The sequence below is a fragment of the Hippopotamus amphibius genome, chromosome 12 (assembly GCF_030028045.1).
Source record: "Hippopotamus amphibius kiboko isolate mHipAmp2 chromosome 12, mHipAmp2.hap2, whole genome shotgun sequence".
NCBI lineage: Eukaryota > Metazoa > Chordata > Mammalia > Artiodactyla > Hippopotamidae > Hippopotamus > Hippopotamus amphibius.
The window spans coordinates 408,316-421,861 of NC_080197.1; positions in this window are offsets into that span (position 1 = coordinate 408,316).

The following is a 13,546-nucleotide window of genomic DNA, read 5'->3' on the forward strand; positions in this document are numbered from 1 at the left end:
CAAAAAAGATTCTTCTTCTTGCCACAAGTGTGCTTGAATGGCCTAACTCCTGAGAATAAACAGAGGATTGAAAATCTCTATGGAGGCCTCAAGACTCATTTCAGCCTTTGAAATATGGTTGTCTTGTTCTAACCTTGGCCCTCTTGTCCTCTGCTCTTGGCCCTGGCTTTGGTGCGGCCAGTACAGCTGGGTCTTTGACCATGGGGTCATTGGCGGTCCCCTCTTTCCTGCCTTTCCAGCTTCAGTGTTCTGTGTGCCTGACGTGTGTGCTCCGGCTTTGCGTTCTGGTTTGCTGGTGATGACAGGATGCGTCCTGTAGCTCTGCTCACGGGTGGAGAAGTCATGGAAAAGCAACATAACTTTTTCTAAGGAACTGAAAAGTTGTTCTGGTGAAGGCTGAGGACAAGCTAGACAGGTCCAGTGTGACCTTAGTGCGACTTATGCAAAGTTTTTCCTTTCGTATCTCTCTGCAGTGCCATTTAACTCTTATTTAGATTTTTAAATGACTAAGTGTTTTTAAGTGTCATTATTTAGATTTAAAAAATTAGCGGCCTGGGCACTTCAGAAAGTTGAGAAACAGCATTAATGTGTTTTTCAACAGCATTTACAGAAGTTTTGTGTTTTGACAGGTGTGATTTTTGAGTCATGTTACAGACATTCCCAGAGTTTCTTACTCATGAGGATTTGGGGCCTTATTGAGGGCTTGCTGTGGACCAGCCTTCAGGCCAGATTGGGGACAGGGTTCCCGCAGAGGAGCCAGTGACCTGTGGGGATGTGTTGGGGGTGGGGGCCTGCAGGAACCGCTGATGTGACCTGATGTGGTGACGAATGCTCGTGAGAGCTGGGAGCAGGACAGGGTATAGCCCACCTGGTGGGCTCTCTGAAGACTGTGGAGGGAGAGGGTGTCCATGCAGCCCCCTCCCCAGCCCCCCGATAGGCCTACGGTGCCCGTACCTGTTCCAGTACGTGTGCAGCAAATTCTGTTCAACTTCTGCTTTGCAGAGAGTGGTTCGCCCGTGAGAGAGCAGGCGCCTGGGGGCCAGGCAGCTTTGGGGGGCTGATTGGCTGTGGGGTGGGGGCGAGGGGAGATATAGTTTTAAATGATACTAACAAAGCCCACGTTTCGGCACACGAATCACTTCCTCAGCACCACGCTCACAGACCACTCTGCGTCTTTGAGGGAGCGTCTCGGGGAAGCTGTCCTTTTCCGTGTACCCCAGCATTGCTGGTCCGAGTGGGCTGGGTGTGCAGCCCTCTTCTGAAAAGGTCCACGTCTGTGTGTGGAAGCCCTCCTGTCAGTGCTGCGTGGTGGCCTGAGGCCCGGGCCGGGCCCCTCTGCGTCTTGGGCTGAGAATGGAGGGGCCAAGCGTCTCAGGCACCTAGAGCTGCCTCCGTGCAGGTGGACACGTGTGGGTGGCACAGCCGCCGGCTTCGGGCGAGTCACCCTCTGCGTGTGCCTCGCCCGGTGTGGGGAGGGTCCGACCTGTGTTCTTCAGCTGCTCTGAGTGCTGTCCCAGGGCCGAGCCTGGGCAGGAGAGCACAGGGGGGACCCTCTGTTGGCAGCGGGCTCGCCGGCCTGTAGCGCAGGCTCGCGCCTCTCCAGACGGACTTCCCAGAGCTCATCCGCCCGTCACAGAGCTGGCTGCACCGAGTTCTCCAGGGACGGTGTGGTGCAGGTGAGGACAGATGGGCTTTCTGGGAAGACACTCACAGGACCCACGACTGGGCCCACTGGGCAGAGGGACAGCTCCAGGGCTGTGTGTGCCCAGGGGAGATGGTTACAGTGAGAGGCTGGACGGGAGGATGGAAGACGCCATCAGGAGGGTGGCCTAGAAGGACTGGGGGGTGGGGTTCAGGTGTGCCGTGGACTCGGGGAGGGGCAGGTCACCTGGAGGGGCTCAGGGGTGTGGGCAGATGGGCAGCGCCTCCGCCTCCGGTGTGAGCGGGTCAGGCAGGCGCCCAGAACAGGCCTTCACGTTCTGCCCTGGCCCCATTTGAGCTGGAGCAGGTTTATTTTGTTTTCTCATCCCATTCCCTTCCAGGTAATGTAGCTTCTGAGCAGCAGTTTCCTTTTGTTTAGGAAGTTCAAAGTGGCTCAGAAACCACTCTGCTTCCTTCAGGGGCAGGCGTGAGCCGGCTGCGTGGGTTCTCCCAGAATCACAGGCCGATGGCTGCGTAGCCCAGGTCCTCGCCATCCGCTTCCTGGACCAGCAGCATCGAGCCAGAGATGTCTGATGCGCAGAGCTCTGCACACAGGTGGCCGTTGCCCCTTCGAGGGGAACTGGGCACCTTGGCCTGGGACCCAGCCTGACCCCTGGTCTCTAAAGAAGCCTCCCGTCTGCACTGGCAACCCAGTCCGTGCCAGCAGCTCTGTGTCGGCCGGCTCCGTGGCCCACATCCTGTCTCACACAGAAAGTGGAGCAGGCTGGCCGGCCACACGTCCCCATCCCGAGAGGGAAGGTCAGCAGGGAAGCAGGACGCAGAGTGAAGTGCTTGTTCTGGGGCTGAGCGCAGGGCGGCCTCGGCGGGCGGCGTTCGGGGCCCTGGTCCGGAGTGTGTGAGCCCCCAGCTGTCGCCCCCACTCCTCGGCGGGGGGCACACGCCCACCTTGTGCGTGCCCCGAGGGCCCTGCCGCTCGGCCGTTTCCTGCACAGCGGCCTTGACTCTCTGGTGGGTCTTGGGATCCAGACCCGGGGGAGGCGGGTGGGGGAGCTGCTGTCCCGTGAGCGGGCCCCCTGTCTGCGGCCCAGGGAGCCCCTGTGGTCAGAGCACGGGGGGCCTTCTCGTGCTCCTCTGGGGTCTGTGAGCCCCGGGCCCCAGGACACACGGGGGTGGGGTCCTCGGCTCTGGGGGCCGTTCCCGGCGCTTCCTACACGGTCCCGTGTGGGGGCTGTCACTCAGATAAGGCGGGGGCCTGGGGGTCATTTCAGGGCATTCAGGCTCAGAAGGGTGGACAGAGCTGTCTTCTCTGTGGCTTCTTGTCCTGTGGCACGAAAACCACCTCCACGTGTCTTCCGTGGCTGGTGGTCCCGAGTGCGGCCTCCGCTGCCTGTCACAGATCCCTCTCGGTGGCACGGACCGTGCTCTCCATCCGCTTCTAAAGCATTAATAGTAGGAATTCCCGGTGGAGTAGACGTTAAAGGTGGTAACTTCCCTTACATAGCTCCTCAGATAAGAAAGGGAGGACTGGTTCCCGCTGTGGAGGGAGAGACCAGAGCCCCGGGCTGCAGCCTCCTTACGTCTGACCTCTCTCAGCGACATCTCGACATCTCGAAGGCGCTCGTGGCTGTGGTGGGAGGCCACTGCTGCTGACACTGTGTCCATTTGTAATTTTTAATTTCTGAGGGGAGACTAGAGGAGGCGGGACGTTTAACACCACTTGGGCACCAAGCGTCTCCTCTGGGGTGAGGGGACCCTTTCAGGTCAGCTCCCTCCTGGCACTTTCGTAGCCCTGTTCAGGGGTGTATCATTAAAGTGTGTGTTACCGTGTATTGTCACTTTTGCTTTCATTTTTGCTTGTATGTGGGTAGCTCCATAAGCAGGAAGTTTACATGTCTTTCCGTGAAGATATGGTGTTTTTTCATTGCCTCTGGTGATGTAGAAACATTATTTCATCAATTTTATTTTATATAAAGACTCCCCCCCCCGACCTCAGAGTGTTCTGAAGAACTTTTCAGAAGTTCAGTGAGCACGTGTCATGACAGGCCTGGTGGGCACCCAGAGAAAGTGGTCTTTAATGTTGGTTGGGTACGTTGACCTTTCCTATTTTTTCTTTTTTTTTTTTCTTTTCTTTTTTGGCTGCACCATGTGGCTTGCAGGACCTTAGTTCCCTGACCAGGGATAGCACCTGCCCCCTCGGCTGTGAAAGCACGGAGTCCTAACCACTGGACCGCTAGGGAAGTTCCCCTATTTTTTCTTATGGTGTTGGCAGAATGAGACCAGAACAAGGAGTGACAAGGTGACACTTGGACATCCCTTACCATTAAAGTCACTGAGCTCCACTGGACAATGCGATAAACTCTGGGGTGTGGATGGGTGGCCTTTTAAATCTCTTTCCTTCTCCTCCTGGTCTGGCTTCTCCATCACCCTTTGTGGGGTGGAAATCCCAACTGCCTGGACCTGGGAGCAGAGGGAGGGTAGAAGGTTCCAGTGACAGTACCTCCTGGCTGCAGTGACCGTGATTCCTGCATGATGAGCAGGGCACTCGGGGTGCCATGGAGCTGAGAGCACTTCCAGGCATGCGTGTGCCCTCAAGGGCCTGAGAAGTAGGTCAGGAAGGGGCGGCACCAGGGGACCCACCTTCACTGTGGCTGGCAGATCCACTCCATTGAGGTTCAGGTGGTCCTTCAGAGACGGGGTGTCTTCCCCCGAGGTCAGCAGATGCACTGAGCCTTGGAGAAGCATGCAGGGCGAGAGCCTGCTGTCTGTGGGTCACACCGCCCTCACGTTTACTTACAATTTTTTCGCTTTGTCTTAAGCAAGAATATCATGAAGTCGTGAGTTTGGTATCTCCACTATATTTTTCTTGGTACACACTGACACGGACATGCAGCTATTAGGTTAGACTATGATTTGTCCCTTCTCCTGCTGGCAGGGGACGCGAGCTCCCTGAGGCCCCCTCAGCCGCCCGCTGGGCGGGGACTGGCACCCTGGCCCAGGGCACAAGGATGAGGCTGAGCTGCTGTGAAAGCCGCCCGGGTCCTGGGTTCCGGGTTCTGAATGTGAGCGGCTCTGGCACATGGCTTTCTCGGGGGACGGGGGTGGACTGTGTCACTGGCTCTCACCTTGAAACCCTGGGGAGAGCTTCGTCCGGATGCATCTTCCAGCCCCGACACACACCCCTGATCGGCTGGGGTGGACGCTGGCGGACCGGACCGTGTGGATCCTGGTTGAGAACCCTCACGCCCCGTCTCGGGGGCCCCTCCTGCCGTCTGACGGGGGGAGCGGCTGGTGTAAGTTAGGCCGCTGTTTGCGTGAGTTCCCTGGGGCTGTCAGAGCAAAGAGCCACCAACCTGGTGGCTTGAAACAGTAGAGCTTTATTCTCTCACAGTCTGGAGAAGTCCTACATCAAGGTATGGGCAGGGCTGCCCTCTCTTCGGAGGCTCGGGAAAGGACCCTTCCTGCCTCTCCTAGCCTCCGGCGGCTGCCGGCAGTCCTGGGTGCTCATGGCCAAGGCACATCCCTCCAACCTCCTGTCCTATTCTCATGGCCTTCACTCTGGGGTCCAAATTTCCCTCTTCCTAAAAGGACAGCAGTCACATTGAATTAGGGTCCACCATAATGACCAAATCTTAACTTGATTACATTTGCAAAGACTCTATTTCCAAATAAGGTCCCATTCCCCTGCGGTGAGGACTTGAACATACCTTTCGGGGAGACATGGTCCGACCCACCGCACCCTTATAGCTTGAATTTGCCAGACACGTTTCCACATACATTTCTCAATCCCGGCATTTCCTGAGGCCTCTCCATCAGTCTCCAGTGGTCACCTCACACCTGCCGTTCCCTTGCTGGCAGAGCAGACTTGGCCAGTGACCGAGGTACTGGTGAGCTCAGCTGCAGACCTGCACCCGGCCCCACGCCTGCGGCAAGCAGGGCTCTTAGTCCAGGGGCACAGCAGCCAGCAAGATCCTTGCTCTGCTGGGTTGCGTGTCCCCAGAGGGGAAGTGACAGAGCAGACAGATGTCGTCACTGGCGGAGGAGAGGGATGCGGCGGGCCCAGAGGCCGGGCGTGGTCGGGGGAGCAGAGGCAGAGCCCAGGGTACCCGCTGTGGCCGTTGGCGAGGGTACTTACTGCCACTGTTCCAAAGCAGGACACGGCCCCTCCTCTGGGCCCCCCTGCATGGATGGATCCCCGTGTACCCATCTGCCCCCCAGGTCGGACCCAGGCCTGTCCCGCCCCCCAGGCAGCTGGTGAGACTTGTGGCCCTTTTTCTGGATGGTGTTTTTATTGCTTCCTGTAGGAGACACAGGAAAACGAAGTGTAGCAGCTATTGAAATGTACTCTTCAAAATTTAGAAAACTTTTTTTTCGTGCTATAGTAACATGAGGAGCTTCCCATTACATCAGATAACGTCATGGAGTGCTTGGTCTGAAAGTCATAATTCTTATAGTGATGAGCGTGGGAGGGTCCCATGGTGGCTGCAGTGGCCGTGGGTGTGGATGGGGCTGTTGTCTCTGGTGTGTCACCCACGTTCACAGGCGAAGTCCCTCTACTGTGGGTCCCAAGGTCACCAGGAGCCCAGGGGCCCCGCACCCTTGGGAGGCCAGGGTCGCTGCTGTCACTTTGATTTACCCTCATGGTCCCCCCCACACCCCGAGTAAGGACCCTCGCCTGCTGGGGGAGGATGGGGCAGGTTGCACTTGGGGCGGTGCCTCTAAAATCTTTATTCTGTTTTGTGCTATTTGTTGAAAAATTGGAGCTATAGGTCCCACATGGTGGTCTGGCTGGTGGCATCCTCTGACCGTCAGGAGCCCTGCCCCATTATCCTGTGAGGGGTTGGTAGGACCAGGTGAGGGGGGACCCGTGTGTCTGGTACTCAGCATCCTAAGTGTGACAGTGACATCTGCATCAGAATTTCTAACTTAAAAGATGAATCCTTTTTCTATTTGCTGCCTGCTTTTAAAGATCCTTGTACCTTTTGTTAAGGAGATGTGTGTGTGTCTATACACATATATATACACACATATATATTTTGGCTGTACCACAGGCATATGGGATCTTTCCCGACCAGGGAGTGAACCCATGCCCCCTGCATTGGAAGCGTGGAATCCTAACCACGGGACCATTAGAGGAGTCCCAAGGAGATGTATATGGAATTTTCAAAATAATTATCACCTATATAAGTTTTATTTGGAAAATTCTAGAATTGCCATGGGTTAATAAAGTATAGGAACATCTTGGACTTATAATTTTTGGGGCAAGATTATTCCTTTTGAATAGTTTAATGTTTGTTTGAGCCACGAGCTATTTTTACCTTAGTTCTTCCCCAGGTAAGTTGTTTTTATCCACAGCCAAGCCTGGGTCTGAGCCTGTGGGCTGGTCTCTCTGGAGCTGCGGCAGCTGATGAAACAGGTGCATGGCTGAGTGGCGGGGGGCTTGACGGGAGGATGTCCATCTCGTGAGGAAGACACTGGGAGTTTGGCCGAGCTGATGAGGGAAGCGGGGTTCACTCATCACTGTCGCCTGCTTTCCCGAGTCCTGAGACGGGGAGGTTCTCGGGTGTGTTCCTGTCTGCCACCTGGGCCCCGACGCCCGCCAGTGCAGAATCCCGCCGGGCAGCCCCTGCCCCAGAGGACGACTCGGCGGGTCCCTGCAGGGCTGTCCCCGGCACGTGTTCACTGGCTAGCGGGTGGGTCCAGGTGGTCATGCGTGCAGCTCAAGGCCCTGGTGGGGAAATGTCATGTGGCCGCCACCCCCTTTCCTGGAGTCCATCAACACTGTCACCATATTTAAGGGACACTAGGAGGTGGCACAGTGCACCTGGCCCCTTTCTCCTGAGCCTGTGCCTGCTCATGGCTCCTGGGAAATCCTGGAGAAAGTGTGGTTGTGCCCAGGGCCCCACCGAGCGGTTTCCTCTGGCTCCTTGGAAGGTGGGGCGGGAGGGAGCCGCCTGTGTCCCGGGGGCCCCGCCCCAGGGCAGCCTGAGGCTCTGGGTGAGGCCTTGCGTCTGTGCCAGGTCCTGGGCCCCGAGGGGTGGCCCGTCCGCTGTCCTTTTGGGGAAGTTTGAATGTCAGGCATGGACCCCCCCCCACGACATGACCCCAGCCACGTGCGTTCTGGGCCCGTTAGGAGCACAGTAGGAGTAGGAAGGTCAGCGTGGGTTCCCTCCGATCCACGCCCATTCTGCCTCCTGGACGTTAGCCCGGGTGTCATTCGGGCCCCGCGAGTGGGTGGTGGGCGTGCCTTACGTCCCTGAGCCTGTGAATAAGGGTCTGGTGTGGAGGGGCGGGGGGCGGGGCACCTGTGCCAGGCCCCGGCGGCTCCGGTTCCCACTTATTTCTCGTGAATTCGCGGCATCCCTGGAAAGCACATTTTGTTGCCCCCCTGGGTTGTGACTTGTTGGTTCTCAGCGTGGGGGGGATATTTCCTTGGGGGAGGTCCCGAGGAAAGTACAGTCGGGGGTGAAGATGCAGCTCGTCCATGACTCGGGGCGTGCGTTCCAGAAGGACACCTGGCTTCGAGGCACAGCGCCTGTGGGGCTTTGTCCTACCGCAGGGGTGCCCGCCCCCAGCAGGCATTTCCTGAGCCCCACCCGTGCCCTGTGCAGCCGGGTTCTGTTGCAGAGGAAGCCCCCCGGGTGGGTGGGGACCCCTCCCCGTGTCCCTGCAGCCCTCCCCAGCACGTTCCGCCACAAGTCCCCAAGTCAGTGGCAGCTCCCGGTTCCGTCCTCCTGAATCGGGGTTCCATGTCTTAAAGCACCTCGGAGCTGTCCCGGCCGACAGAGGGGCTTCCCTGGGGGGAGGCTCTCCCTCCCTCGCTGGAGGGCGGACAGGGTGCCCTCAACCTCCGGGCCCTCCCTGGAGCCCAAGCCCGGCCCCAGCCGGGGAAGGAGGAACTGGCCCCCAGGGCCCCTCCCCCAAGGGGTCCCTCCTACAAGGGCCTCCCCCTCCAGGGAGTCTTCCAAAGGACCCCCCCCACGGGGCCCACAGCACCTGCTGAGCTGGTGCCCCGCCGACTCCTCGTGGGTGGGCCTGTTTCCGGCCAGGTCTGTCCCGCCTGCTGTGTCCGTCACGTGCCCCGCCTCGGGCCCTGTGGCCTGGCCTGTGCCCCCAGCCGGTGCTGCCTCAGCCGCCCTCCCCCGCCCCCATCCGGGGCCAGCGTGACCTGCTCACGGCTGAGGCCTGGGACCGCCAGGTCGCTGACGGCCACGCTGCGGGGGGCTATGTGGCGCGGGCCCTCGTGGCGGACACGCGCTCTTCATTCTCTCGGCAGCCGTGCACCCAGAGCATCTAACACGTGCTCACCGTCGGAAAGGCCTGAGCAGAAACGATCGTGGGGACTTGGAGAGGCCAATTAGCGGCTGAAATCCCGTAGGATGCCGGAGCAAATAATCGTGCTGGTCCGAGCCCGCGTGTGCTCTCGCCGCCAGCCGGGACGTGATGGACCACGTCCCTGCCCCCCTCAGGTTCAGGCCCAGTGACCCATCAGGGTAGGGCTTCCCAGGCAGCACCTTGCGGTGTTGGCTGGGTTCTCTTGCTTTCAAGCAGGGCAACCTTTGAGCAAAAGAACAGATTAAAGATTCCAGCAGTTACTTGTGGTAAACAAATGTTGCAAAATGTTTTTAAAAATGGTGTCTCTGGTTAGGGGTTAGGTCAGAGTTCTCTGACTTATCCTTGCAACTTTTCCTTAGCTTGGAAAGTGTTTCAAAGTAAAAAGTTGAAAAAGACAACAAAAGATTCCATCCTATTGCTTGAGAACAAGGCATTGCTCTTACTTTGTTTCCTACGCAGACTCCCTGTTTTCTTGGCAGCTGGGAGCACAGGTGTTAGAGTTAACATTGAAGTCACAGTATACCTCAGATTTAAAAATCCTTAATTTTTCTGCCTTGTTAAGCTGATCAGCTTTGTTTTTAAGAAAAATTTAGAAAAAAATTGTAAGTGGACTGTGGCTTTTTCTAGGGCTTTTGTAACAAAGTGCCACAAACTGGTGGCAAACACAGCAGAAACAACAGAAACGTGTTCCCTTTCAGCAAGGGGCTGCAGGGCTGTGTTCCCTCTGGGGACTCTGTGGGAGGGTCCTTCCTGCCTCTTCAGCTCTTGTGGCCCAGGCATCCCTGGGCGTGTGGCCACATCCCTCCAGTCTCTGCCTCTGTCCCTCTATGCGTGTCTGTGTCCAAATTTCCCCTTTTTTGTGACACATCAGACCCACTGGGTTATGACCTCATCTTAATTTGGTTAAATCTGCAAAGACCCTATTTCCAAATAAGGTTGCGTTCACAGGTGCTGTCCTTGGGGGACACCATTCACCTCACAACAGTGAGTAAGGAACTCTGTATCCATCCCCCACCTTTGCTGTGAGCTGTGACTAACAGAGAACTTCAGAGCCCACCTCCCAACCACACGTGTGGTGTCAACTCTGAACTGTAGGACCCAGAGCAGCTGGCACCGGGATGGTGTGGGCGTGTGGCCGGTCGGGGGCGCGGCCTCCCTGTCTACCTTCAGGCCCCCCAGGGTCAGGAAGGTGCCGTCTGCTTCTACTTCTACCAACAGTTAAGATGGGACATTTAAACTATAGTTCTTGATTTTAAAACATAAGGTTTCAGTATCCCAGGTTTCATGTGAAAAAGGTACCGTCGTGTTGTTGACCCCGAGGGTGTGCACGGAGCCCGTTCCGTGTTGAGACGTGGCCCCTGCCCTGAGAGGTGAGACGGCATGACGGCATCAGGGGACAGAGGCACCGTGGGTGTGCGGGTGCTGGGAGGAGTCCCTGGAGGCTTCCTGGAGGAGGAGGCCGTGTCAGCAGCTGGGGGGTGGGGGTGGGGCTCGCATCCCTCTGTATTCCACGGCAGAATTTGCTGTTGTCCATCTGCCTGTTAAAGTGAGCACGTCTGTATTGCCGGGTGCCCCACGCACCGCCCAGAAGAGCGGATGATTTAGCTGCCTGTTACACTCAGGCGTGGTTTAAAGATGAAAAGGTCCAGAGTGGGAGTCGAGTGTAGCAGGAGGTGCCTGGGAGCACAGGTGAAGCGGGGACCTCTTCGCCTTTCTGTCCCCAATCCCACAAAACAAATTCCCAGACTGGCTTCCCCCCCGCAGAAGTAACAGAGCTGCTCCCGGCTGGACTCGCCCAGCTGGGGCCTTGGCTCTGACTTAGGCCTTTATGGGGGGTCTCCCCGTCCCTGCCTGGTCTCTTCTGTTCTCTCTCCGCCCCCACACTTGTTCCCAGGGCCCCGGGCCCCCTCCCCCGTGCCAAAGCTGAATCAGTACGTCTGGGGCCCCCCAGGGGCTGCTCTCCCCCAGGTATCCGGGTCTCCCCTCGACCTGCTGGCCCCTGGGCTCCTGGTCTTCGTGGCCTGGCTGGTTGCGGGGTCTCTGCTGGCCCTGCCCCATCTCGTGGTCCCGGCTCTCTCCCGCCAGATGCCCGAGGGGCTGCACGGTCTCTGGGCTGCCTGAGTTTTGGCCATCACTCACGGTGCTCCGACTGCCTAAAACACAGAGGCTCTTGTGTTCCAAGGTGCTGGGGCCGACTTCTGTGGTTCTTCTGTGGGTCGGGGCTGCAGTCCTCCAGGGCTGGGCTGGGATGGCCCGGGCTGTGGCTCCGTGGCCTGGCACCTTGAGGGTCAGGGCTCGGCTGAGTTGCTGGGGTAGCTGCATTGTCTCCACACCAGCACAGACCTGGATTGCGAAGGTGGACTCTGTCCAGCACCCTTGAGGTTTGGTTAGCCCCGGGCCAGGGGCAGCGTGGGAGGGGACCCCAAAGCCCTGAACTTGGGAGTGGCGGCTCACGGGGGCCTTGTGCAGAGGCCAGCGCCACCTGCAACGTGCCGCGCCCTCCTGGGACCCTCCCCCAGCCCCCTCCCCCCAGCCCCCTCCCTCATCCTGACTGCCTGGGGCCCCATCTGGGAAGCTGCCCCCACCCTGGCCCCTCCCCAAGGGCCCTCGCGGCACCTCGGTGCCCAGCGTCCAGCACAGCCCCAGGCTCCTGGACACCCACAGGGGCTGACACAGAAACGGACTGGCGCTGATGCCGGGCGTGGACGAGACCCTGGAATCTGTGCATCCTGCCTCACTGAGCCCGGTGGTGGCGGCAGGGAGGTGGAGGGCACTGCCCCAGCGGTCTTGGAAGGGGGGCCCCTGCGGCCACAGGACTTGTCCAGCCCTTTGTGGTCAGGGTGTGTACCCTGAGAGGAAGTGACATTGACACAGGTAGGAAAGGCTGGGCGGGGAGGCGGGGAGGCCGCAGGCCTGATGGACGTGAAGGAACCGAAAGAGGGGCAACAAGGAAAGGGGGGGTGGGGGGGTGGGGGGGGCCCTGCGGGGGGGCCTGCCTTGGCCGGCAGAGGTTTGCATTCTGAGGTCACGCTGCACCCAAGGGCGCCAGGTTGTGGTCACCAGAGGAGGTTCGGGCAAAGCCGCCTCCCATCGGGCATTGAAGGATGACTGCTGTGAACATTTGTGGAGAGTTTCTTCCCAGTCGGGAGCTCGGTTTTGAATCTTAAAACGCAACCACGAGCACGGACAGTACGGTGTATGTGAAGTGTGGGTTATAAAATGATTTCCCGTCGTCGGTGTCTGACCTCGGGTTTTTCAGAATATAGGAACCCCCGAGGTATGGGAAGCAGTGTCCTCACAGCAGGGGCCCAGGCTGCCGGGTTCTGCCCGTGGGACACCCAGGGGTGGCAGAGCGGGGTCTTCTTGGCGAGGAGGATGAGCGCTTTTCGTCCGCACTGAGTCACCCCGCTGGTCCCAGGCGCTCTGCAGCTGCTGGTGGTCCCTCATGTCACTGTCGTCACACAGCTGCCTCCCTGTGTGCCTGCGTCCCAGTGTCCCCTTCCTGTAAGGACACACGTCATGTTGGATCAGGGCCCACCCTGAAGACCTCATCTTAACCAATTACATCTGCAAGGGCCCTATTTCCAAATAAGGTCGCATGCCGAGGTCTGGGGACTGTCCCCAACGAGTGAGTCTGGGGGACACAGTTCAACCCACAGCACACAGCAGTAGATACGCACAGGTCTGTAGTTGAACAAGAATATTTCCACAAATAGATTCTAATCGACGTTGTAATAATTCGCTTACAACAAACTGCTCTTTAGAGAGTGGGATGGGATGGGTTTGCACACGCCCGGGGTCTCCATCCCTCGCTGTCCCCAAGCCGGCAGCCCCTGAGCTGCCTCCTGTTCCCGTCCCTGTAGGTCAGTTTGCAAGTTCCAGTTTCATGGCAGGGACTCCTACACTGTCTCCTTTGTCCGGCTGCTTTCACGCCACGTAATCATCTAGAGATTCGCCCGTGTCTGCATGGAAGGGCCGTTTGGACGGGTGGGGGTGGAGGAGAGGCCTCGCGGGGCCTGTGGGGAGCAGCTTGGCCTCTGCAGGCCAGCATCGGGGCAGCTTGGTTCTAGCACTAAAGGCATCTTGCTTCCACTTTAAAACATTTGTCTGTTAGGTTACATTTTAAGGAAAATTTCAAGGAAGTGTAAATTGAGCGCAGTGAAAACACAGAGGTGAGAAGGAAGATGGAGTCGGGTTGGCAGGGAGGTTCCGTGGCTGTTTGAGGCACTTCCCTATACAGGGTTGGGCTTTTCCGGACCAAGACTTGGTGTCCAGCCTGGGGGAGGGGCCCGCCGGCAGGGGGCCCAGGTCCCTGCACCGACCTGGGGCTTGTTTGGGTGTAGCAGGACACAAGGGCCAAATTGCTTCCACTGTTTTACATTCTTATTAGAACCAGTCGCCTTCCAGGTGGAGCTCCGCAGGGACCCGAGGGAAAAAACACCCCATCCCGTTCCCGGAATGGCTGCTTTGAACACACAGTGCAGCAGATGAAACATACTCACAGCCGTCCCCCGCCTCACGGCCCGGGTGCATTTCGAGACTTGGCGATTTA